Source organism: Parus major, chromosome 1 (genome assembly GCF_001522545.3).
Source record: "Parus major isolate Abel chromosome 1, Parus_major1.1, whole genome shotgun sequence".
Lineage (NCBI taxonomy): Eukaryota > Metazoa > Chordata > Aves > Passeriformes > Paridae > Parus > Parus major.
The window spans coordinates 68,507,439-68,534,997 of NC_031768.1; the positions used below are offsets into that span (position 1 = coordinate 68,507,439).

General features: G+C 41.2%; 1 protein-coding gene across 5 annotated transcripts in view; it reads left to right on the forward strand.

The window, feature by feature from the left end:
• The first annotated feature begins 423 nt into the window (after window positions 1-423).
• LNX2 (ligand of numb-protein X 2) overlaps window positions 424-27,559 on the forward strand; it is a 59,446-nt gene continuing 32,310 nt past the window's right edge. Inside the window, exons 1-2 of one of the 5 annotated variants that reach the window (XM_033515411.1) lie at window positions 22,393-22,439; window positions 25,664-25,694. The gene's annotated coding sequence lies outside the window, so the exon portion shown is untranslated. Of the gene's footprint in view, window positions 584-7,542; window positions 7,677-22,284; window positions 22,440-25,663; window positions 25,695-27,559 lie in introns of those variants that run through there. The other 4 variants (XM_015642260.2, XM_015642295.3, XM_015642286.3 and 1 more) reach the window with 4 other exon arrangements.

Consider the following 27,559-nt stretch of genomic DNA (forward strand, 5'->3'; position numbering starts at 1 on the left):
TCCCAGCCAAAAGGAGAGCGGGGGCGGTGGGCTCCCTAAGCGGGCAGGACCCCCGTGAACCTCCGACAGGGCCGGAGAAGCAGGCGCGGGCGGCGACTGAGTGTGGGGAGGGTGGGAGCGCCTCTGGGGCTTTTAGTCACGGAGCCGCCGGGGGTTTGCTCCTCGGGCACGGCCGCAGGGCTCGGGCAGGCGGGGACAGGTCCGCGGGCAGTCCCGGGCGGGCAGCGCCCCACGCGGCCCCTCCTCCGCGCCAGCCCCGCCCGCGCTCCCCAGCGCTCCGGGCTCCGCACAGCCGATCAGGCGAGCGGCGGGGACACCCCGGCCCGGGGCTCCGCCGCGTCCCGCCCCGGCCCCGCTGCCATAGGCTGCGGTTCGCCCGGCCCCGCGCCCGGGGCCGCCGCCGGAGTGGCGGAGCGACGCTGTCACTTGGGCCGCGCCGCTGCCCGCGGCGGGGGGTGGAGGCGGGAGCACCGGCCCGGCCCGGCCCGGCGAGACACGTTCTCCAAGTGCGGCTGCCCGGAGTTTGCTTCCCCTGAGGCGGGGCGGGCGCAGCCGGCGCGGCTGAGGAGGAGAGCGCGGCGCGGTGAGTAACTTCCCTGCCCCGCGCGGTGCCGGGCGGCTCAGCCTCCCTCAGGGGCAGCGGCGCCGGGGGTCCCCGCGGGGGCGGCGGGGCCGGGCTGAGCCGCTCTGCGCGGGCAACAAGTACGGGAGAGGGGCCGGGCCCCGGAGCGTCCGTGCGGGGCTGAGGTGGGAGCTTGGGAGCAGCGTCCCCGCCCTGGAGCCCCCGGCTCGGCGGCGGGGCTGAGCTCGGCGGCGCCTGCTCCTGCAGCGCGTCTCTGCGAGGCTGAGCCGTGGGCTCGGGTGCTGGAGACCCACTCGGAAAGCGCCTGGTTCTTGGTCCCCCGATACACCTATGCTGCTCTCGTGTGGCTTCATTAAAGAAGCTCCTTCCTGGAAAAGAGTCAGATTACTGCGTGCGGGGGAGGCAGAGGAACAGCTGCGAGCGAACCCCTGCTGCAGGAGCGGGTTTCAGGTTGTGTGTTTTACAGCTGCGCCAGAGGAACTCGGGGCTGGCTGCGAAATGCCGCTGGAGTCCGTGTGGTTGGCAGCTATTTTCAAACGTTAACTCTAGCCCTCGGAGCTCTCACCCACACTCCCTGGTTTCCCCCTTCATTTGTTAGCTCTTCGCACTGGAAATGTGGTTCGAAAACTTTTCGTCTTCTATACTTTTAGCAAGGCGTATTTTAAAATTCTCATTGCTCTTGACGGAATCATGGTACTTAGTCAATTAACTGAGAAAACCGTTCCTGGAGCTCTGGTAGGAGTGAATCTGGTAGTCCCTGCTGACTTTTCTTACCGTGTTCATAATGCATAGAGCTGATTGATTACGTCTCAAAAAATCTATTAAGTACTTCTGAGCTTCCTTTAATTCCTTTTTTAATTACACGATATTAAGGGTTTGGTTTTTGTCTGTTGTGCAAAGTAAAAAATGTCTGTGAGGGATTAGCTTTGGACTACATTTGATGGTCTCTGGAAATAAATTTCCAGTCACAAATACTTTCGAACTTCTGTTCAAAATAGGACTGGTCTGAGCTGCACTCTCATTAAATAAGCACTTTGATTTACTGATTTTAATTTTTTATTCCTCTACCCACTTTTTCTGGCGTTGTAATGCTTTATTCTAAGCTGCAATCCAGCAGCAGATCAAGGAGGCTTAGGAAGAAACATCAGATGGTTTTGGTTAGTGTCCCTACCACTTGGAAAATAAACATGCTAGTACCATATGCTGCCCCGACTTTATTAAAACAAATTTCCTCAAAATGGAAACAAGTGTTTCTATATCAGTGTACTTGCTAGAACTGTAAGACTTAAGAGGAGTCCTTTATAATTACTCTTGGTTTTGTTTTTTTTTTTTTTTTCTTATTATCAGATCACTGAGTAAGAAATCCTCTCTCTTGAACACAGTACAATAGAAAATTATTAACTCCAGAGTCAGCAGGCTGCAAGAACACTATTGTGCCCCAGTAGATTTTTAAAATAAAAAAAAAAAGGTTGTAATATTATGTTTTAAAATGCTTCTACTGCTGCATTTCTAAAATCTGTGGATATTAAAAAAGCTCATAATTTTGCAATGTGTTTTCAGTACTGGATTTCTGTTTTCACCCTTAACTTTGCTTGGTGACTTCAGCAAGAGGGAGCCCAGGGCCTTGGACTCATGTCTGAGATTTGCAAACGCAGGATCTTTTTGTAACACTGCACCTGAATTTTCTGTTATCAAAACAACAAAAAATTGTGGCAGTTTAGGGACAAAACTTTGACAGAGGAATGTAAGCCAGTGATTGGGTGGAAAAATACTGTTCTCCTGAGATAGGTTAAAAAGTGAGCTTACTAAAACCTGTCTTGCCAAAAATGGTGGCTTTGACATTGCAACATTTGGCGTTTGTTTGTTGTGCGCTCCCATGGAGGCACCGATCACCTCGGTGAAAGTTTCTGTCTTTGTGAGCCTTTACCTATACTGAGTGGTCTCAATCTTGGTATATATTTATGAGCCCTTATTATTAAAAAAACCCCAGAAATTTGTTAAGTACTAGTTAAAACTGTATACTTGAAAATATGCCAAAATATCCCCTCTTCTTTCATCTCATTTTTCTATACTTCTAAAAAATGTTAACATATTTGAAAGCAACTGGCAAGAAGTTATACCAACAATATCAAAGAGAAATGTGTAAAGACATGATGTGTACTAGACATTAAATTAATATAAATCATTGCCTTGCATCAGCAAAATGTTGCTTGTTTAAAGAGCTACTAGACATTAAGAGCTGTAACTAATAAGAAAACAACATTCATTGGGTGTTAAAATTCTCCCTGGTGTACAAGGCACCAGAGGATGGTTGCCTGTTGATATGGCAGTGTCTCTGATATTTGAAAATTCTTCGTTGATTTGCTCTGCAGAAGCATTTTTAGTGTGACACCACTGAATTCCATGCTGTTTAATTGCTTTATTAGGTCAGTGGAGCTTGTTCTTTAGAAATTGTAGCGCCTTTTGAAGATGAAAATGCTTTTAAATATTAGTATTAACTTATATAATTGATAGGTCAAAGTTTCTATGGAGCAATAAAAATTAGTGATATTGTGGAGTGTGCTTTTTGTGATTTTTTTTTTTTGGTCCTAGTTCTATAGATGTTTGTGCTTGCATATGCTTAATTTAAACATCCAAGTATTCCTTTGGGAATTAGAGGGCCTGTTCTTAGGCTTAATGATAAACCTGCCTGTAAATGTTTTCAGGGTTGGGATTTATGTTCGCAAAATTCATGAGCTGAACCTGTCATGTGTTTTCCCACTGACTGCTCTGTATTCTATCATGAGATAGTGTAGGTGGCTGATAGGACTGGTCTGCACCTCGACACGTGTGGGGATGCCCCCAGCTCCACTGTTGTGTTACAGGGGATATCAGTGCTGTACCCGAGCTGACTTCATCCTTGCAACGTGCTCTGCGATACCACGGGCGTGGCTTTTATTTCTGAAGCACTTTGGTGGTACCAGAGATGTCAGTCCTTTATGTTCTCATAGATGCTTATTTCAACTGATGTCAGTTTAGCAAGTAATTTGCGGGCTGGAACAGGAGCAGAATCTCTTGCAGAGTCTCTCCTGCTGAGCTGTGTGTTAGGTGGTGAACACAAAAGCCAAGGTATGCAGCTGTTTGATATAAAGTTAGATAACTTGTGAACATACAAGATTACAAACTGCTTTGCATTTTTTCCATTCAAATAGTGGGAACTATTTTTGGCTGGAAACTTGGGGTAGCATAGCTCAGTATTTGCAGTCTCATTTTTGCTTCAAATAAACATGTTGATATTGCTCTGGAGTTGTGGCATGTTGTTAAGAATGTCTAGAATTTTCTCTGTCATCACAATAAACCAGACCAAATAGGGTAGGAAAGTAGTTGTTAGATTATAAATGAGTCAGATCAATGTTATACGGAAGGTAATTTTTACCCAGGAATAGTTGCTTCCCTTTGGGATGGAGTGGTGGTGTATTTTGCCTGGCTGTTTTTCCTTCATTCCACAGAGAGGAATCACTGAGTCATCACAGAATGGTTTGGGTAGAAATGGACCTTACAGATCATTCTTTTTCAATCCCCCTGGGAAGAGACCTGCCACTAGACCAGGTTGCTCAAAGACTCTTTTTGTTGGAGTAGGTGATCCTTGAATATTAACCAGTTTCTTTGGGCTCCTCTTCCCTCAAGGACATTATGATCCCATGATGCTCAACTGAGCAGAAGAGGCCAGTCCACTCTCTTGAAGCCCAGGGTACTGACCGTGCTATGCTCCCTGCTCGCTGCCCTAAGGTTCTCAAGCCCCACTATTCCAAGTGACTTTAGGAGGCTCCACTGTCACTGCAGCCAAGGCTCCCTCCTAGCTAGCTTCACATTTCGTACCAGACCTTCTTTGTTGGTGAGAACAAGTTTCAGCATAGCACCTCTTCTTGCTGGCACTTCTATCATTAGGAAGAGGAAGTGTTTTTGTATTTCATTGGAGAGATTTGACACACTTAACCACTGCTAGATGGGCTTTACAGAAGAACTGTTATTCTACAAACAAAATGCAATTTGCTTAAGTAGCATATCCAATATATGAACTAATCTATTTTGAAAATTTAAATGGTAGTAGTAATTAGTTCTAGATAATGAAACAGAAGGAACTATGTCTTATTTATCCTTTTTCTAGCAATAGAGCACAATGGAAAGTGGTCCATATTAAAAGAGAACCCATATGTGCCAAAGGGACAAAGGGAGGCGCCTAGTAGTTGCAGAAAAGCAATCCAGGGCTTTTGGATTGTGTTGCATGGAGTGGTGTAGTGCTGTCAGATATTATTCTGCACTGTGAGGAAAAATGAGCTACATGCTTCCTGCTTCTGCTTTGTACATTCCTTGCAGTGGGAGTGATTTTGAAGTGTGATACAGGCTGTATTCCCCAGCTCCCAAGATCACACTACCACTGCATGTTCCCATGACCTTCTCCGAAGAGGTTGCACAAGCCCAGTGGAAGATGTCAGGATGCTTGTGCTGTGCATTCCCAGGGGCTGGCTCTTTAGAAGACAATTGGGAGTAAGCACAGTTTATTATTGGGTTCCAGTCAGTGTTCTTAAATGCTGTTATCGACTCTTGCAGTTGTATGCATTGTGTTGATTTTTGTTATGTTCTTCACATGCAATTTTTGCTTGAATCTGAGCTCTCTGCCACAGACAACCCTCTCTTACTGCAGTGTCGCTGTCAAAAACTTTGGCCTTAAAAGACCAGAGAATACTGGTGATGGAGGATTTTAAGCTCTTACCTTCCTGTGGCTTTCTTTGTTCTTCACATTGGTGCTAATCCTTGTTTCAGAGTTCATACATAGGAAGAAGAAAGCTGGTGCAGCAGAGGCTTCTTGGCACAACAGAAGAAAATTGAAATTCAACTAAAGCTGATAGAGGCTGCCTTGTGTACCAAAATCGATTTGCATAGAGTCATTTTCTGTGGTTGCTGTCTTCTGCTCGGACAAGCTGTCGTGTTCTGCCACAGGAATGTTATATTTGCTTTGAAACGACCAACCCAGGACGCTTTTATTATGATACAAAGTAACATTTCAGAACCCAGGTGTCCTGATTTTTCTGGCCATCGAGTTTTGGTTGGCATTCCTGGACGAGGTCTTAATATTGAAAAACAAACAAAAAAAGCTTGGCTGGTATCAGTGAGCCACCTTTGTTGGTGCATTTTACTTTGTCATAAGTGAAAGTGCTTTTTGTCTCCATACCTTGCAGTCCCCAGATGAAATAGGCTGTATTGTAATGGCAGTAGACTAGAGCCTCTGGTGGGGGTTTCTGTGGCTATGTTATCCAAATAATTCCTCTAATTGACCAGCAAAACCAGAACACCAGGAAGAAAGCCCATAACACCTACAAGCTAACCACGTTCTGACTTCAACACAGCTGGTTCTTCCACTGCTATCTGTAACAGCTTATGCAGAACAGTACATTAGAAGTCCATCCTGCAGCCCAGTAACCTCCCTCTAGAGCAAGTCCCATTTCAAGGAGGATGCTGTAAACATTAATGTCTGGATGTGCCTCATGGATAGTGCACTGAATGTCTGTGATAGATTAAATACTTAAGTATGCATCTTACTAAGTTGCCTCTATGTGTTTGGAGGTTAAAAGTTACAGAAAAAATCCAAACTAGTTCCTGCTATTGCCACTTCATGCAGAGGAGAATTCCTTATTGTTCCTTCCAAGTTCATGCATTCATTTACCAGTGGTACACACTTCTTTGACTTCTTGCCTCTTCTTACTGGATCTATTGCCCTTCACATGTAATTTTCTCTTACATTGCTTTTTTTAAATCGAGTTGTTAAACTCTTGTTTATAACCAGAATGAATTAACCGTAAGTGGAAGTTGATCAATGTATCACAAGACCACATAGATCCTGATGTGTTGTGTGATTGTTCTGATGATGTTGAAGAGTTTCCTGTAAACCCTGTCCTGATGGAGCAGCTCTAAGGACCCTTGGCACAGTGTGTTTGCACCACAGCTCTCAGCCAAACCCACACTCTGTCCTCCTGGGGGCTGCCCCAACTCTGAATTGAAGTAACTTGCTTTTTTAAACTTGAAAAACTTTTTCAGTCAAGCTTCTTCCAGAGCAGGTTGATGAGGGTTTCCTTCTGTATGGCCTCTTTTTCCTGTTTCTTTTTAATGTCTTGTTTGTTCTAGAGCAGTTTTCTCAGCCTTTTATTGTTATTGACAGAAGCTAATGAAGGCTCACCCGGTGAATTAATAAAATAGTTCTTTCCTGCCTTTATGTTAATTAAAAATTAGTACCAGTCAATTCTTGGATTATTTTTACAATTAGTCCATAGCTTAACTGTAATTTCTGCTTCAAATGAAGACTGAAGGTTTAAAATTCACAGGGTTTCCTGCCTAGTATTTAACCAATATTGAATGCCTTCAGATTTTAGGTGTGCTTCTTAACTATTTTAATTCCTTTTAGATGTTAAAGATAAATCTAGACTCATTCAGATTCAATATTCTAAAAATGCAGATATGTTTGTGTACTTGTGGATCTGTCACGCATTTCATGCAAATGTCTTAAACCTGTGTGTAAGTTAGGTCTGTACGTACACGTAAGAGCTCCCTAAGAATGCAGTGACAGCTGCCAGAAGTTCCTTTATTTGAAATAACTAGTAAAGAAGGTATCTTTCTACTTTGGCAAAGTAACTACTCTTCTTTCCTGTTATCAGGGGGTGGCTCAGCATGTCTGTTCAGCACTGATACTTTTATATTCTGTAGCTGGAAGGGACATGAGCTGAATTGGGCTTGACCATGCGTGTAGCAGCAAATACACCTGTCATGGTGTATTTATACAGCGTAGGAATGATCCTGCATAAATAATCCTTAAGGTTTTAGTTGTGAAGAGGGGGTTTTTCCCACTTTGAAATCCATTTTGACTGTAGCTGCTAACTTTCCATTGAATGTGGCTCTCCTGCTTTTTTGCAGGGAAAATAACTTTGTGGTGAAGCAGAAGTGAAGGTGATTCAGTGGTGGTAAAAAGGAGAATCAGCAGCACAGCTTGTCTGAGCACTTGACCTGAGCTGTCTTGCCGTGTAAGCAGAAAAAGAGAATCTGTGGGAAAATTAACACTAAAGTGAGTGGTAATACAAGATTTTGGGTTACTGGAGTGTGAAATGAAAACTGTTAAGTCCTTTCTTCTGCAGTAAGGGATGTGTGCCATTGACCAGAGAAATGCTGTAGAAGTGTAATGTTTTCCTAACTCATATTTTTAAAAGTTTGGAAAGGTGTGAAGCCAGGAAATGTTCCTAAGTGTTAGGCTGTTATGAAGTCGAAGATACTTGACTAGGAATTTTTGGGTACAACTTGACTTGTTGCCTTCAACAAACAATCAGATGTGAGTTTCACAACAGGTGAAGCCTTTAACTAAGCCTCAAGTTCAGTGAAGGCGACTTATTTCACACAGTAACGTCTGCATTGTGCTAAGATTTTTATATTTGCCTCAAATTGACAAAGAGGAGAGAGTTATGTTTTAGCTGATACTGACTTTGAGGATAAAGAAAATGGTTTGTTTTAAAGTGTTCCTATAGGTGAGTCTGTCTATGCCTAATAACCTGCTAAGCAGGTTAAGTTGATATGCAGGAGAGAAGGGACTTCACCACAATGCACACATGTGTGTTAGGAGCAATTGCTATTCTGTATATATATTTTTTCAGGTGATGTATAGCATGTTGAGTCCTATTTTGGCATCCCTGTAGCTTGACAGTACAATTGAATCCACAGTAGTGACTCCATAGGGTTCTTTATGGGTGTGAGAGTCCTTTTGCCTGCTCCCAAAGAAGTCACTGAATTCAGCACAGTTATGATGATATGGTTACAACAAGGCATGCCTGATGGGCTTTCTGTTCTAAGTCTCAACTCTGTACAAGTTGCTTGTACAGATCTGGTTAACATTCTTCTTGTCATTGAACTTTACATGTGTGTCTGTATATATAAAATTAATTTCTGTAAGAAGTAAAACAGTGTAAAAAGGGGAAAACAAACCCTGAACTTTGCTTTCTTTCTTTTTCTCCTTTCAGATCTTAAAAATCCTGCCAGATTTAGCTCTAACATTAAGTATTTTTATGGAAGAATGGACTAGAAATACAGTAGTGAAAGAAATTACAGAAATCTGATCCAGGATGTTTTTAACAATTTAACTATTGTTCAGTTTTGTAGGTTTTATTTTTCAGTTGTGAAGTAAGTACTCTTCTGATGCTGTCAGCAGTTACAGCAGTGAGGAGCTTCAATCATGCACTGTTTAAATAGAAGAGCAGTACTGTTAATTGTCAACACTGATTATAGAAATTGTCATGAGCAGTTTATGGGTTTCATTGTGAGGATTTTTCACATAAATCTCCACACCAAAGCTTCGGAACACAGTAAATGGGTGATGGAAATACAGGAACCTTTGTAAGGTAAAAGGAGTTATTTTCTTAATTTTCCAGCTGATGAGTAAACATGAAAGGAAAGACATCAAATTGCTTTTGCTATCATGATATATTTTTCTTAGTACACAGGCTGTTCTGTCCTTATTTAATATTAAACTTAGTTTTCTGGCATAAAATTATCCTGCTTCTCAAATTTTAAATAAATTGGAAGCAATTAATAAATGGAATAATCAAGCAATCATTTAATCAGAATTAAAACTGCATGTAAATGTATTTAAGTATTCATCTATAAAATTGCATTTTAGTATTGTGATAACAGTCTTTATTAGAAAAAGTGCTGTAATTTAACATGAATTGACAAGGATTAGGATTTAATAATGAATTAATCACTGTTTCCTGTTTGAGGGGGAAGATGTTTTCCCCAAAGATTTTGCTTTTAATACTGCCATCTTTTTTCGCAGATGTTTTTGAATACATTCTGCATTGTTTTAAAACAACTCTAATCTTTAATGCGATTATCTGTAAATTTCCTTTGTTTACTGAGGGATTTTTTCAGATTATCAAATCATTTTATATACAAATCCTTCTTTCCTTGGTGCATACCATAACTCCCCATTGCATGCCCAAGGCAGTGCCCCAAATGAAACCAAGTGACATCAATTATTGATGATTACTCTGCCTGCTGGGAAGTGAAATCGAGTCTCCAGTCTCAATTCGAGGTTTGTTTCAAACACGAGGTAATGAGAGCAGGTGCAGGGAGACACTGGAGCGTGTGCATTGATTTGCAGTGTAAGCATAGGCAGGTGACTTATGAGTACACAGGACTGAGAAGAGAAAATGGGTAAAGCCAGAGTTCTCATTGCTTCTGAAGATCTTGGGTGGTTGTGTTTTCCTGGTACCAACACACCAAAATGAGAGAAGCTTTTTTTCTCATCATGGTGGCAATGTTTCATTACACTGGGACATGTGATAGCATTTAACAGGAGGGGAGAGTCCCTCTGTCCCAGTTCTCCATCCCACCTAAAAGGGCCTTGATTTGATTTGCTCTGACTCCATCAGGCTTCACAAGCTGAAACTGTACTCCCTATTTCTCATGCACCAATAACTGTCTTTCAGTAGGTTTTCCTAAGTGAAATCAAGCAACCTAACAGCGGAGGTATGCTTAAGCATCCCTTATGCCACTCCCTTTTTTGTCTGTCCTTTGTGTGGGATTGGGTTGCAGGGGAAAAAAAGCTTCAGAACAGAAACCAGCAACTGGGTTACAACACAGATTCAGGAGAAGTGAGAGAAAATTGAAAGGCAGTGAATGAGCTAAAAGATGGCATTTCTTAGTTTTGTAAATTAGCTCCATGTAATTGTAGGCATTGCTACGTCTCATTTTTAAACATCGTCATTTTAATGGAATAGTTGCAGCAGCTACATCATTAGTAAAATCCTTGTTGCTTATGAGGTTTAGAAGGAGCTGGCAATACTGCCTGAGCTACAAGACAGCTTAGAGACAGCTGAAAACTTTATTATCCTTTTGGGGAAAATAAGTCTGCTTGATTTTTTTTCTGGAAAACAAAATCATGAGTGAGGATTTGGGTCCAGCCAGATTTCCCACATTGCAACTTCTTTCCAATGCTGGCAGCCCCTTATGGGCCTGCCTGCCTGCCTGGGTTTCCCTGTTAAGCATTCACTCTTGCATGTTGTTTCAGTAAGCTGTTTTCAGGCTTTCAGAACAACAGATAAAAGAAGGGAAATACACATTGTTTTCAAAACCCAGTGTGGAATTTCTTGGGACAGAGCAAGCTGTGCAGAAACATAAGCATTTTCCGTGTTTGAGGTTGTCAGAATCTGTTGCAGGGGAAAAGTTCAGATATGAATACAAGAGTCTGATGTTTCCCCATCAGGACTGTCCCTCCATTCTCTGGATTCAGGAGTTCCAATTCCAAATGTTAGGTGGGAGTAAGAAGTAAGTGAAAGAGGATGCATCCTCAAAGGACAAAGCAGTGCAGTGAGAGCTTCCCTTGTTGGCAAAAGCCTGAGTAAGCAGGTGGGGCTGGCAGAATGCCCTGAAGGTTAATGCAGTCGGTCACCAAGCTGGCGGGGAAGGTGAAGCCCTCCCTTCTGCCCAGCTTCTCAAGAAAGGTGCTCTGAGCAGGCTTCTGGCTTCTGCCTCTCATTTCACCTTGGGTGCTGGGAGAATGAAATGGTAGCTAGGACCAAGACAATGCAAGGCTAAAAAAAGCCAACCAAAAAAATCAATGTATATAGTATTGATGGCATTTAGAACTGTGTTGGTTTCTTTCTTTGGTGAGCTCCAAGCATCAGCAGGGCCAGTGTTTCCTTCCTTCTGCAGCTGAGCTGCCCCAGTGGGCTGAGAGGCTGCCGTTGGCCCACCCAACTGCCCCAGCTGCCTGCTGTGCTTGCTGGGGTTTTATGATGTCTCTGAGGCTATTTCTGGATGACACGACTATATTAGAGAAATACTGACAAATTTTTTTTAGTGCTAATGCAGGAGCTGTCTAGCTGAGCACAGACAGTGGTATTGTTAATTTTCCAGGCTGTTGCTATCTTGCTCTCAACCGTCCCTAGACATCCTCACCATTTTATGTTTCCTCTCTAATGGCATGAGCCAGGATGTCATAATATTCAAAATCAAATGTACCAGAAAATATAATAAATTAGAGTTGGGCTAGCAGAGTAATTGAAGAATAAACTGAATTTAAACCGAACAGGATTGTGTTATGGACTGATTGCTATTCACAAAATGCACCAGAGGAGTGTGATTTCATCTAGATTTACTATTGATGGCAGCATTTCCTAGATGGCTATTGGCAATAAAGAAATGAAAACGGTGTGAACTTTTGGGTTAGTACCAGAACATAATAATGCAGTAAAGGAAACGTACCATTCTCGTTACACTGCAAAGTGATTCTGGAAGAAAAATTTTCCTGTGTTTTATTTATTTATCTGTTTAGGTGTATTTAGAAATCATTGAGTTTATAAAAAGGGAATGCAGGCCTTGGCATAGAAAGAACTGAATTTTCCCTCAACTCTTAATGTAATTCTTCTGTAAGAAACTACTTAGGAAATGTAGCAGTAGAGTGGGTTCCCCTCAATTCAGAAATTTGAGGTTAAGGACATTTGATGTTCTTAAGGAATTTTACAGTTGTTTACCCAGACAGTTTTACAGCAGATAGTCTGCATATTTTTCTTTGCGTAGAATTCTCTATTTTTTATTTCATTAAAACCAGGTAGTGTGCATACGCAAGACATTTTAAAAATAACCCTCCAGCTGTGATGTTAGTAGAGATGTAGGGAGATGGCATAAGATCTGAATTTGTGAGCTACAGGCTACCTGAGCTGAGCCCTGTGTTCTGTTCTCTTGAAATGTGAAATGAGATTGAGCTAGTGAAAGGCACCAGGGAAGGTTGCTCATACAACCAGAAGCCAAGGGAAAGCCTGTGGAAATGGAAGCAGTCAGCAGCAGGTACTTGCTAAAAGATAGTAAGTGTTGTCTGAGCTGCTGGGTTGAGGAATCTGCTTGGGTTGTACGAGAGCAGGCCCTGTGCTGAGCAGGGCTGTTGATGTTAAGGTAGTCAAACTCCTGGTGTACAGAGAAACTGAAAAACCATGCTGGACAATACTTTATTTTCTATTTATTCTTATTTTGAGAATGCAAAAGAAATTTTGTAAGGATGAAATTTTTGGAGGCAATGATCCAAGCTCAAGGCAAGACTCTGCTGCTTTCAAAATTATGTGCTGTGGTGGAATACCAGCAAATGTAAGGGCTTTTCAGTGGTAGAAATCAAACAAGCATTTGGTGGCAGTAGGGACAGACAGAAAAAGAGCAATATTACTTTGCCAAAAGTATTAATTTTGTAAGAATAAGCAATATGATTTGTTTAATTGAGCTGTTTTAGATTTAAAGGTTTAAGTTGTATTTAAGTGTGAAATGGTATTATTTTGATTATTCTTGTAAAATTTAAATAAGGCTCTCTACCACAAATGGTAATGAAATCCATTTGATTTTTAAACTAATACTACAGAATGATAAAAGCAGCTCTTGTGAGTTAAATACTTGAGTATATACAGTAAGGTTTAGCATTATTAAACTAATTCAAAATGCTGTTAAATCCCTTGATTTAAATTACTTCACTGTGCTATGACCTGATGGAATTAGAAATTAATCTAGAAGATGCAATTAATAGACTACTTATATCCCTCATGTAATACTTAAAATGAATTATTTTTCTGTGTGTATTTTGATCAGTTATAACTTATCTCCTTGCATCCTTTCCACTTCCTATAGAAGTAGGCTGAGGGATCACCCTGGGAGGGAGGACAGCCCCCTGCTGCCTGTCTTTCTGGGCTGACTGGGGACATAGTGAGGGCCAGTTTTATAAACAAGCTGCTGACCACCTTGGTTCTCTCTTCAAACTTGTGTAAGAGAGAACTTGGGAGAATGCTGTTATAAAGGAAAAAACAATCTTCCTAACAGTAGGGGGGAAATAGGCAGCATTTAACGCACTTAAAAAGGAACAGGCAGTTCAAGAATTCCTACAGGAAGGTTTTGAGGGAGGTAGCCTTCAAGATCTGGTATTTTTGCTTGCTGCAATGGGAAGTTATGGTATTTTGTGAAAAATTAAGAGCTCTTCTGTACTAGTGAGAACTCCCTGTTACTTTCCATCTGTCCTGCATCCCAGGTGACTTTTGGTGAATTACAAAACACTGTTTATCTTTGAGAGTTTTCCCCAACGGAGCACAACACTTGTAACGAGTATTGTATGATTAAGGTTTTTTTCTAGCTGTGGTCAGTCTCTTTCCTAATGCTTCTTACCTCGCTAACTTAGTACGTGGAATCTGTGTACTGTGGGTGGGCTCTTACTGCAGGTCAGACCACTGGAGAAACTTTGAGTGCAGTTGTTAGGGAAAAATATGATGGGTAATTGGTAAATGGAGTTGTTTCAGAGGCTTGTGGAGCATGATTTTCTTTCAAAATATGTTTGTGGCATGGGAGAAGGTAACTATTATAAAGTTCATTTCAGTAGTAAACATTAGAAACAACTCAGTTTGAGCAGTCTGGATTGTTTTGGAAGATGCAGGCAGTTGAATGATGTATGAGAATTTAAGCAGTATATTTTCTATAATATATAGAAGCAGAAAATATAAACCATTTTCACAGGGTGAATGCTTCCTAGAAACATGAAGCAGTTACCATGATGAACCACTGGAAAACACTGCTGTGCTCAGTCCTGTAGTAATGTGCCCGAAAGTCCTTTGAGGACCAAAGGAATTAGTAACAAGGAACCCAAAGGTGCTTTTGCTGGGGTGTGGGGCACAGGTGGTACCTGGGACCTGCCAGTTTCTGATGTGAATGCTTTCAGTTAGCACATGAAAGCTGGAAGGACTTTGAAAGGAAAAATACTTAGAAAAAAATATTAGACTATGCTTTATGGTATTTATTCAAGAACTCCTCTTTCTTCATCTGATTGGTAAGTGATAGTGCATAAATGTAATGGGAGCTTTCATCATATACATCTGGTGGCACAGCTGATGGGCAGCCAATCCAGCTAGGTATGCCTGGTAACTGTTTGCTACAAACTGAGTAAATATCATAAACACCTAATGATGGGAAGCCCTCAGGAGCAGTCAACATGACCAGCTAATACCAGCAAGTAAAGATTTCAGTCTTGGGTCCAGAATTACATAAATCTGTATTTAATGTGTACACATGAACTAATCCAGGTAGTTCCATAGTGCAGTGATGCTGTTGGGATCAGCATCCAGCTGCAATTTCTATTGAGGAATGCTTTTCCTGTATTAGGTGTGCAGGGAGACAATGTTAAGTCACTGATGTCATTGCATGGCAGCTGATAAGGGGGACAAGTGGGACGAGATCTGAGACTGATGTACAAGGCAGCCAAATCTGTGTACAAGCCAACCTGCTGCTGTGGTGGTGTTGGATTGCTGAGGATCATTGTATGATATGTTGTTGAATCCTGTGAAGAAAGCCTTTTAAAAGTCTGGCAAGTCAGCTTTGCCATGGAGACTTTTATGCCTGAAGAATCTCTTCAGTCTGTTATTTTAAATTATGTATGCCCCAAAGCAAGTATAAATCAGAAAGTCAGAAAATACCAGGAAGGGACCTCAAGGATCATCTGGTCCAACTTTTCTTGACAAAAGTATAGCCTAGACAAGATGGTGAAGCACCCTCTCCAGATAAATCTTGAAAATGTCCAGCATTTGGGAATCCACCATTTCCCTGGCAATGTTATTCAAATGGCTGATTGTTCTCATTGTGAAAAAATATTCCTTTTGCATCCAGTCAGAATCTTCACAGAAGTAGCTTGTAGCCATTGCCCCTCATATTTTCCATGTGTCTCCTTGTGAAATAGGAGTCTCCAGCCACCCTCTAAACACTGGAACATACTGATCAAGTCTCCCCTAAGCCTTTCCTCAAGGCTGAAGAGCCCCAGTTCTCTCAGCCTCTCCTCGTATGGCAGAATTTCCAGTCCTTTGATCATATTTCCCCTCTCTGGGCCTTCTCCAGGTTCTCCACATCTCTTTTGAACACTTCTAATGTGTCCATTAGATAGGGAGATGAACAGCTCATAAATTCAGATGTTGCTCTGTTTCATGTTCAGTCAAATAGACTTTGATGGTTGTAACGTAGTAGCACAAAGGCATTTTGAATTTTGTGAATGCAAAAAGGAATATTAATTCCAGCTTTATCCCTGAAAAGTTCAATGAAAAAGCCAGGGAAGAGCCTTTCACATGTTTTGCTACATTCTTTTCCTACCTTGGTAAGAGCTGCTTCTCTTTAGCCTTTACAAAGGATGTGGTAGCTGAAAGGAAGCTTTTTTCATGTGAAAGAAAAGAAAGTGAGAAAATGAGTTTAGAAGAAATAGCAGAAATATTTCATGGGGCTTACAGAGGATCTCTTTGTACGAATATGGGAGAACTACAGATATGAACTAAGTCCCTAAATGAGGCAATAGTTTGTTTGAAGTAGCATACCAGTAAAATTTGGGGTTTTTTCCATCTCAGCTCTTCCATATTTCTGAAGAGGGCATGGAAAAAGCCCATCAGAAAAGTTTACAAAGGTTAAAACCTTTATGATTGTCAGTGACGTAGAGATTATTGGGTAAAGGCATTAAATAAGTGGAGTGTACAGTGGCTGTATCATGGGCAGTATATTGTTCTGTTACACCTTACAAAGTTAAAATGTCGTGAGTTGAAAATGTGTTTCCTCATATTTATGCACAACATAGACCAGCACAATTGCTCAGCTAAATAAACAGGACATTTTCAATTATAAGGTGCCATTACCTTTGTGTGTTCTTGTCATTTATGAAATCAGTGGGTGGTTAATTAAATTGCTCCTTTGGACTCTCCTGAAGGCTGTGTATTAATTATATTTTAGTGGTGGTGTGCACATTTCTCAACTTTTTAATGAGGGTAAAAGTTGTTTACCTCTTCCTTTATAAATGCATTTTTTTTTTTTAGGTTAGTATAATATGGGGTTTTGTGGTAGGTTTTTCCTTCTTTCCCATAAGTCTCATTATTCAGCTACTGTTTGCAATCATGTGGCATGCCTTAGTTTAAATGAAATCTTAAAATGTTATATTTTGTATTGCAAAATAGTACTGAAGCTGCAGAGTCTATGCATTAAACCCCACGTTGTTGTAGGGAACAGGTTCAACACTCAGGAGGCTTCCTTGAGCCACTCAGGTCTTTTGAAGACACGGCTTCTGAAGGCAGTTCTGGGGCTCACACCCAGAATTCTTGTTCAGCTGAGCAGGCAGATTTCAGCTGTCCTCCTCTGCTTTCATCAGCAGAAGGAGCAGCGCTGATGCTTGTGAGTTCAGAGAGAGGGCTGGGTTGGGGAGCAGCTTTCGTGTGGCAGGGTGAGGGCTGTGCTTACACCCCCTTCCTTGGCTGCGTGGTGTTTCACCACGCCATTCCATACTGCTGAGATCCTCACGGGGAAAGTCGTGCTATTTTAGCAAATGCCATTTCCAGCTATGACTTAAATTAATGACACATGTGCCGAAGGAAGCCCATGTAGGTGTAGTACTGGTGTGCTCACAGAGGAATACAGTAGCTGGGATTGGTTTGTGTTGGTTCTTCAGCTGAAATGGGGCATTACAAGTAGATGTAAAATCTCAAAGAAAATATGGCTAGCCTAGCATAAATATTATTGACATTGTTGTTTTAATGCTGTTGGAAATGTCTCTAGCAGAGGTCAAAAGTTTTCTTAGTGCTATGTCTTTGAAATACCATCACAGGTTTTATCTCATGGGAAGCAGCAGAATGGGCCTCACTTCTGACTGGACAATTTATTTAACTGGTCTGATGGTCTCACCAGGGGTGATGTCTCATCTAGGCCATGTAGCTCTTCCGTGAACCAGAACGACATCAGTCCTCTTCATTATGCTGTTTATCCAAGCCTGTTTGTTTAAAGCCATACCAAGCCAAGAAGAGGCAGGAAAAACAGTTTTGCTGCTTTTTCATGAGGATGATTTACTTTGCAGTCATGTTTTCACAAGTGGAGGGTATTATAAAGGCCACCCTGAAGTCTTCTGAAGCATCCACTGAGACCTCAAACTGAACCCTTTGCTGCTGGAGAACACTCTTCTACTGCTCATTTATAATGGTATTTGTAGATTTGGGGGGTTTTTTCCTTCATGGAACTAAGTGAAGGAAGAGGATAGTTGTGCTGGTTTTGCATTAATTGACATTTGATGAGGAGGGAAGAAGCCACAATCCCTGGTTTAGGATTGAGCTTGAGGGATATGGTGGTTCATTTAGCTGGTCGTTGACTCCCCTGTGTGTAATTCATATTATGTCCAGTATAAGGGAAAAATAATGCTAAAGTATTCAATTTGCAAGTGAAGCTACTAGACTTTATATAAACTGCTGTGGAAGATAGTTGTTTGTAGTTTGTGAGTCTGCAAATAAGCACGATTTTATAGTATTTAAAAAGCCAGAAACTTAGTTAATTTGAAAGAATAATAATTTTTTCCCTTTCTTTTTTATTCAGCAAAAGCAAAGCAATTTCAGGATGTAAAGTGGACTTTCTGGGTTGAAAACACCTCTAGTATTGTGATACTGAATTATAAAGCTATACAGAAATTGAGACTTTTTCAGAAAGCATGTGCAGTTTTGAGAACAGTTTCAATGTTTCACTTTAAATTTCTTATTTAAAAAACCAGAATTTTCTTAAATAGAGGAGTGTAAGAAATGAAAAGAATATTACATAATCTGCTTTGTTGTTTTTCTTGCAAACATTGCATTGCTTTACATAATATTTATAGCATATAGCAGGACTCAAAATGTTCCTTCTGCGTTTTAAAGCCACCGTCCGCAAGGAGCTACTGCAAGGATTCCTGGATGGGTCATCCCTGCACACCACCAGGATGTACTGTGATGTGCTATGTGGAGTAGGAATGTTTCATTATGCATTCAAGAGAAATTGCTGGGGACGTTTTAGCCCACCATTAATTTTAATGTTAAGTTTAGGTTTTGAAAAGGACACTGTGTAAGAGAGTGCCTGCAGATCTTTTACTCTGACTTCTGCTCCGGTTAGTATTTGCTGAGACACAGCTGTTAGGGCTTCACTCATACTCGTGTGAGGTTAGGTGATTAATTTACTGCTTTAAGAAAATTAAACCCCAAGAGCTGCTTAGTGGCTTTAGGAGGAACTGGTCCTGTTTTAATTACCCATTGGTGAATTAATTTGTGTATACCAGCATGCCAACAACCTTTTTCCTTGGAATTCCCTGTTGTCATGTGATACCCCCTCCTCCAGGAGACCAACAGTATATTCTTATTTTCCTGTTGGGCAGGTGTTCTGTGTTGCCTTCTCCCCTCTGCTGGGATGGAAGGCTCAGAAATGTAATCTAAAGAGGTGATGAAGGGAAGGTGCTGCCGTGCTCCGTGTTGCAGGTTTTGTAACAGATCCTGGGTTCTGGCTGCCAAGGAATCATACCAGGGTGTTTCCAGGGCTCGGCTTGGCGTTTTAAGGATGCTTCTCTTCAGAGGCTGGGTGCCGAGTCCTTAACTGCAGGTTAGACCCTGTGATGAGAATTACAAACAAGAAGTGAGGGGGATGCTTTTGATTTAGCTTGTTTCAGATGTTAAGGCTATTCATACATGAAGTGTAAAGTGAGTCTTTTTTTAAATTAGCTGTTTTGTGCTTTTTGTTTATTTTTTGTTTATTTCTCTTTCCTAGGCTTTTTCCTAAATGAAATGGTTCTCTGGTATGTTGTTTTGTTTTTTTTTCAGCAGACTGATGCTTTGCAAAATGTTGTGGTCAGGAATCTGGATTTCACTTGACTAAATACAAAGGCTCTTTCTGGTGATTTGTATGTACATGTGTGAATTTTTAAAGATTAAAAAAATTACAGCTTTGCACAGTTGTAAAATTCAATTTTCAAAACATTTAATGAATTACATGAGATCATCTTACAGAGTATCTTTCTAGTCAAAATGTGAGAAGAAGTGAAACAAAATGAAACATTTATGCAAATACAAGCAGAGGTCTGTGTACCTTCTGCCTGAAATTAAACTAACGTCCTCCTTTCTCATGGCTATTTGTATTATTTATAATTGCATGAGATGTGTATCCAGAGGGTGGCTGGGAAATAAGCTTTTAAATGTGAAAGCTCTTTGGTCTCCTAGGATACGTATGTAGTAATAGTTGTACAGTTATCCATAAGGTTTTCCAGTAGAAACCCTGTAAACTTCCAGGTAGCCTTTATTAACCACCTTGCGAAAAAAAGGTTGCTCATTTCAGTGGGCACTGTGCAGAGCATGCACACTTTAAGTAACACAAGTCCTTTGATTAAGACTTTTTTTTAAAACCAGGAAGGGATGATATGCTTCTGAAAAATAGAATGAGAAACTGGAGATCATTCAGGCATTTTTTCCTTCTATTTTCTCTAAATCTGTCTGCCTTCAGGATTTGTTGGTGTAGGAATTTTGAAATAACTGCACTTGATGTTTCCAAGTAAAAATGTTTGTCCCGAAGAATAATTTCGCTGATTTTTCAGGATTTGAGGAGGAGAAGGAAGGGGAGGAAAGAAATGGGAGAGCAAGTGGGTTGTCAAGTCTGGCTGTCAGGAATTGTCCTTTTTAATTGAGACTGAAAGTTGGTGAGGTTGAGTGGTTTTGTTGGTGTGTTTTCTTACCCTAAGCATACTGTGTATCAATGTTAACAATAATTATTTGAGATAAGGTTTTATAGCTACTTCGTTGCTCGCCTTGATCCCCAGTTCTCCACTAGCTAGGAATCTCTAAGCCAAAGTACTTGATTGCGTTTGCAAGCTTGAAGGGAGTCAGGAGGGCTAGTGGAAAGCAGGGGTCTCCAGCAAGATGGAGCCTCAGCAGATGTGCTGTTCTCCAGATCCATCATCTAGGAAAAAAACATACCTTTTATTATATATGGGAAAGCTGCAGTGATTTATTTTCATGCAGTCAGTGGAAAAAAATAGTCTTTGTAAACTCTGTTTTAGATTCCATTTAGTAATAAGGATTGGCTAAAGCTAAAGCAACACAACGTGCTTTAACAGCAAAGTATCAGTTCAGAATTTAACTTTATTGAAACTTAATATTCAGTTAAACTGGTCTGTGTCGACAAGCACTAAATCTGAGTTCCTACATTTCTAGTCCTGAAGTTTACAAAGGGAAATGTATGCAAATTACTCCCTTCAGCCAAAGTATGGTATATTATTGCAGTAGCTTTCCAGTGTAACTCCTTAGTTCCATGAGCAGTTTTATCTTTTCCATCTTAAAATTCTTCAGCTGGGATGGCTTTTTCATGACTCCATCCCCAGTGTATCTTTTATTTAGTGTCAAGTTGCTTGGGATATTATTTATTGTTTCTGTTTTCTCATCCCATATGACTGATATTAAGAGGTAGTGTTGCTTGGAGTTGAGTCTCCTGCTTTTACAGCAAGTTGTCTCCTTTGAATGAAACTCTCATCATGTTCTTGTCTGGACTCCTGGTTTTCAGATTGCACATAGAAAGGACAGGATACAGGCTTTTAATTACCCTGTTTGCCCTCCTCTTGGTTCATTAAATTGAAATTACTAGGTTTTTCACTCTGAAAATCAGTGAAAATCAAGACAGTTTTCTTACTGCAGTAGTAAACAGTTCTTTACTGATGTGTGAAAAGTTGGGTTTCTGACCTAAACGTCTGTGTCTAGGTGGAAACTGGTAACTGTAAAGCAGATTGTTTGGGGGTTTTTGTGTGGGTTCCCTCATACTTCCCTGTATTAGAAGCTTGATGCAGAAGGGATCCTTCTCAGGATACAGCACACTTGTTTTCTGGGTATTCCTTAGCTTTTTTAGTGACTGCCAAATGAAGATGATTTGTGGCATTGTCTGTTTGACTCGCTAGCCCCTGTTCCTCGGAATCAGTGCACTACTCTGAGCTTGATGGTAAGTTTGAGTTACTTCTTAAAAGATCTGGATTTTACAAGCAGGCAGTTTGCAGGTGAATTTCTGAGTAACTCCTTGAATCCTTGTTGCTGCTGATAGGAGCAAAAAAGCTTGGAAGTTTGCTGTTTCCAAATAATCTGATGCATGAAGATATCCTGGCCTTATGAACGCAGCAGCTACTGCTGCTGCCACCTCTGTACAAAGGCTAGGCAGGTGTCTACAGCCCCTCTGGTCCTTTTGTTGCATTTCTGGCGTCCTACAGTCTGTGCATGGCACTGCTCCCTTTTTGTGTGAAAGGAAATGCATTCCATGGGAATGTGCATCCTTTTATTGGAGACACCATAATATTTTGGGATCGCTTGCACAGCTCCCAGTGGAGCAGGCGTGCTGTCTGGGGTGGTTTCTGGCTGTTAGACAATGTAGCAATTAAAAAAAAAAAAGTTTATAAAGTTTAAAAAAAATGTTTCATATAAGCATCTGGCATAAAACATGTGAAAGTGTTCAATATGAGCTGGGAGTAAAAAAAAAAGTATGGAAATAAAAGGTGGTTTGAATTTTTTATGTCTGTGAACCTAGCCTAACTTGTTGAGAAGTGCTTGGTTTGGGAAAATGAGAATTGTGGTTAGGGAGTGCAAAGAAGATGGATACTCCAGAGGGTGAGTTGTCTGCCTCTTAAAGACCTTTTACCACAAGCACTGCTAATGAAGTAATATCCTTCAAAGCAAGACTGGTATTTTAAAAGCTAGCTCTTAAGGGTAGAATACATAGAATAAATGAGGAAGCAAAAATTGTATCATCCCCCACAGATGCAAAATTTCAGCCTGCTGAGAAGAGATTGGACAGGGAGGGGGAGGAGAAGGTTGGCTCCTTCCCGATGTAGCATGTTTTTGTCAGCCTCTGTTGCTGCATCCATTTTGACCATGGATACAGAAAAGTGGTGCCTGAAGTTAGGAGTCTGAACTGGTATGGCTCTTAGCACGCTGCTCTTTTACTGCTGTCTTTCCCAAAACATGGTGAATCAGAATTTCTTGGTGATGTGAGTAAATGTCTTGTATATATTTTTCAAATCCACTGTTAACTATCTTAAGAACTGAAATGCATTTTTCTTTCATAATTGTGTGCCTTTGGTTTTTTTAAGAACTTGGGCTTTGTTTGCTTTATGAGTGTAGCAGTTGGGAATCCTGATGCCTCCTCACCTTGGCAAACTTCGGAGCTTCCCCTCTGTTTGCTTGTATCCTTCTGTGAAGACTTTACTCTTTTATTGAGCAATTTTATTCTGGTTTACTTCTTGATTTGTAGTTCTATTAATGTATCTCTTCTGTATAATTTCTGCATGTTGCTACCAGTTTGATGTTTTACATAGATGCTGCCACTTACCTGTTTTTAGTGTCATTTTTTAAATTTAGTTTGAACTTCTGCTACTTATTTAGATTGTAATTATTTAAAATTTTTGCCTTTTGTTAAGGAATGTTACCTTTTAAGGAGAACGAGACTGCCGAGAAAAGTGGACAGAAATGCTGTAACAGCAGTTCAGCTTTCCCTCTTCCACATTATTCATTCTGCAAGGGGGAGTTAGGAGATTGCTGTTTAATATTTAGCCCCTGTCACACATGTGAAAATACGTAGCAGGGCCTGCTGGCCTGCTGTGTGTGTGTGCGCTACTATGCAGCTTTGCTAACATTTCTCACTTGAATCTTAAAGAGCTGTTTTTCAACAGTGTTACCACTAAAGTAGTTTATTTCTGAGGGCACTAACAGGATTCGGAGGACTTGCTAAAGCAGCCAAACTTTGCACCAAACAGGTGAAGAGCTGCCCCATAGAAACCTCCCATGTAATAGCGAGTGAAATTCTACTTTTTAACATATGTGTGTGTCTGTATATATAATGTGCAATTAGCCAAGGTAATGGGGAATGTGAAATAAACAGCTGGCAAACATGGTTAGGGGATAGAGAAGTGTTTTGGAAAAAAAAGTCTGTTTTTTAATTTTTTTTATTCAATAACTTGTCTCTACTTTTTCTTGGTGGCTGTGTAGTTACAAGGGCTGAGGTAGAGAATATATGATCCCTACAGCAGAACTAAAAACAAATGCAGTCTTTGCTTCCATATTTTTTGTGTCTGTCAAATATGTATAACCAGACTGGATTTTACATAGTCAACTCAATGTCCAGTTCCTTTTCTGAATCCTGTCTGGAGGCCTCAGATCAAGCGCTAGTCTACTGTGTATGTAAAGACCTGTTTACATACAAAGTATTTAAATGGGTTTTATTTAAGATAATATTTGTATACTTTAAGACTACAACTTCTAGATCTGACATGTTCTTGTTATGTAAATTTTGCTGATGTGTTTTATTTTCAGTATCTGTACAGTTGTTGCAGTATGACAGGTAGCTTAACTAGAAGGTCTCAGTGTAAAGCTTTTAATTTCTGAAAAACATCATACAAAATAATATGGGGGTATTTTGCACAAGTCATGTTCTGCCTTTTTTGTGTGCCCAAAGCTGGGTCAGGCAGCTGGCTCTGAAAAGTACATTTTTACATGCATCAGAAAGAAAGTTCCTCCTGGAATTTAACTGGAAATTAAGTGATGTACAGCAGCAAAGTGAAATGTCTTCAGCCAACTTAATAGGGAAAGGCATGGCCATCATCCTAAAGTGTTAAGAATCAAAGAACTTGCCTTTATTGTGGAGTTAATTCAAGTGATGGCTAGTGCATGGCATCCTAACATAATTCCCAGGCATGAGTAGAGACTGCTCAGGCATGACAGTATTTTTGGAATGAGTCACCTACTTGTCAAGGGGTGGCCAGAGCCAGCCTAACTTTCCCTGATCCCTGGTTGTGCTGGGCTGCAGACCAATTGGGGCAGTTGGTGGGGAGTTGCATGTAATACCCCTGCTCGTAGGCAAGTCGTAATTTGACCTGCATGTAATTAGCCTGAGTTAAATACTCCTGATTATGGGCTCAAGAAGAGTCTTATTTTTCTCTTTTCTTTGTGAGTTCTGATGTGGTGATACTTGTTTTATTTCATTAGGAAGAAATAAGCATCTCTAGGCAGGGCAGACTGGTTTAGGGGGTTGTCTTAGCTCAACAATTGATGTTCCTTAGCTGCTGGGATTTGGCAGGTTGAGGCTGAAAATTGAAGCTGCAAGCTTCAGACCAAGTCTAGACCCTTCTCTGTGCTCTTTCTGCTGTACTTTGAAGCTTCTTCCTCTGGCCATGGGTTGTCATCTGTTCTTTGTGGGCCACAGGCACTCACTCCTGCAGAGGACTCTGCCTCCTTTCCTGCAGGAGGAGGACAGCGTGTGGCTTATCATGTACTTGAGCTGTCTCTTAACTGTGTCCTCTTGGCTCTGTCTTTCACAGATCTTAGAAATGCTTGTTTTCAGAGAGATTGGAGGTTTTTGTTAGCTTAGGAGGTAGTTTCATGTTTTTTTACACTAAGCTAAAAAACTGCTTAGTAACAGCATAGTTTACCTTTGAAAATAGCTTTCACCGTCACTCAAGTTATGATTGATGGGGGAAACCAGCTGTAACAAGTTATGCAAGGTGGCATACGCCTGAAGGGAGAGATGGGATGGTGTTTCTTCCTGAAAATAGTTAAGTCCTACAATTTAACTATTCAGAAAGTTCTTTTATCCTTTCCACCCCTCCACCCCCAGCTTCTCTCTGTCATCAAAGCCATTTCATGATTAATCCCAGTGCTCTCTCCCTGAATTTCCTCCATGCACACCCGTAGGGATGGGGGCTGGTTATAAAGAAGTGCAGAAAAAGAGAGCATAGCTCTCTGATTCCTTTATTTTCTTTGAATCACTACTGCTCCTTAAAATTTGAATTAATCAAATGAAATTCTCTCTGTACATATCCAGGAATGAGCTACATTTAATCTAGTTAAGTGTATTCTGTTCATCCACAAAGTCCCCTTTTCAGGGCAAAGTGCGTAGGGGAGGGCTTTCCAGAAGGTTTAGCATCTTGATGGACAGCTTTCTGCTGCCTTCATCTCTCCCAGCAGAAAGGGTGGCACATATGGCAAGGGCTGGTGGACAGATTGCACGGCAGAAAATATCCATGGCGGATAAGCAAATGTTTTATTCTTTCTTGCTCTTCTCCTCTACTCCATCAGCAAGAAGAAAGCCTCACTAATTGTCTCATTGTCATGGGTTTTTGACTGTTGGGGTACTTTTTTCACTTTCCACTGGATACAAAAGCCCACCTGTTACAGCAGCAGTAATTAAATACTGCTTTCCTTATTCTTTTTGTGCTAGGAAAGAAATTTGTCATTGGGTCTCCTGGCAGGTAAGTCTGTGTTTCTTCACTTCTATTTAATTATGTTTCTTTCTATTTACTTTTTCACTGCTGCAAAAATCCAGAAATAAGTTAAGGAACTTTGAGGTTTCTTGCAGATTTTTTTTAATATACTTAAGCCTAAAAGTTGCATACCTTCTTGATTGTTCAGAGTCCTGGGAGTATCTTGAACACCCCAGGTGCTTGACCTGTGTTTGGGGGTTCCTGCCATAGGGTGATACCTGACACAAAGCAGGGTTAGCCCCCAGAAACAGTGACTTCACTTTATTTCCACTTAAGAGAAATTTTAATGTACCTACAGAAAATAGATCTTCTTGCAAATTGTAAGGGCAGCTCCCATCTCACTTATGAAACATGATGGCAGAGAAAGGCAAATACTTGAGTAACGCTTGGATATGGTGGGCAGCAGTGCCTGCAGAAGGGAGGGTGCAAGTTCAAGTTCTTTAGTGGGGTTTGTGCTTCCTGCAGACCAGGACATCTGACTGGGCATCCAAACCTGGGTGACTCTAATCTAGCTTGGTTTGTGTATCATATTTCCTTTTTCAGAGTTACTCTTGTTCAGTACGACTGTGCAAAATTTAATCTGTAAATGTGTAGCTCTATCTTTGTTCATACTTGTCTCCTTTTCTTCTATTCTGAGATGATTTATCGGATGTGGCTCAGTATTTGCTATAAAGAGTGGCTATTTCATAGCAGGGACCTCCGTACAGTCACAGTCCTTATCTTTCCTGTCTCGTTCGAGACCAATTTGACTAAAGTAAAGCTATTTTAATCTCCTGGTCCCAAAATAGAAGCCATTCCATTTGTGCCATAGAAGATGGCTGCAAGCAGGATCTTTGCCTGTTCGAGCAAAACCTGCTGCCTGTTTGTTTTATCTCTGGGCACTGAGTCCCTCTTTCCTCCTGTCGTCCCCTGATGTCGAGCATCCCTGGCTTTGAGGTGGTGGTTTTGGGAGGTGGGCATCATCTGTCATGTCTGAAATCGAAGGATGGTCAGTCTAGTGTCTCCCCTCAGTTTCCCCATTCCAGACATCTCTTCGCTCTCTGGTGTGCTTGTTACTCAGATCCCCTTGAGCTCTGGAGGCAGCTGTGGGGCAGAGAGGGGAGCACAGGCGCTGTTCCTGCGGTCCCCCTGCCTGGCGGCATCTCACACCCTGTGCAGCAGGGACCCTTAACGTTGCGATGGTAATTAAAGCCCATAGCCCCCAGTTGCCACGGAAACGCAGCACTCCACAAATACAAAACACAACTTACAGTCCCGTTAATTTTCCCAAATGCTCCTTATTTGTCAGATTTAAGCAGGGTTTCATGTTGCATCCTTGAAAAATGCTGGACTGTGAAAATACCTGGCAAGGGAGTGCGTGTGCACTTTTTTTTGAGGAACTGCGTATAAAAACCCTCACCCCTGGGATGGGAAGGGAAAACCGTCACCTGTGACCTGTTGTCTTTGCAGGGATGATGCCACATCAACACCTGCTCTAGGGCTGACTCCTTGTCTATGAGGGCATTCCTTTGATGGAACAAAAAGACTAGCACACAGGCAAAAAAGAATCTCTGGAGAGGTGGTTTTACTGCAAGCCCAGCGTTGCCAGGTTGTGGTTCAGTGGAACAAAGTCACCATTCAGGCACTATATTATTTAGTTTGAATATAAAAATTCCAGTCATTCTGCTGAACCACTTAAAAATACGGAAGAGGTTTCTCATCGGCACAAAAAAATAGGTGTATTGGGTAATTGGCATGCAATGACAGTGGAGCTGCAGCTTTAGCAGAAAGTGTCCCAGGCTAATTGCTGTGTCCTGTGCATCTCTTGTAGATTTTTGACTTGGAGATGCCAGGTGTCATGTTTTGACAAAACT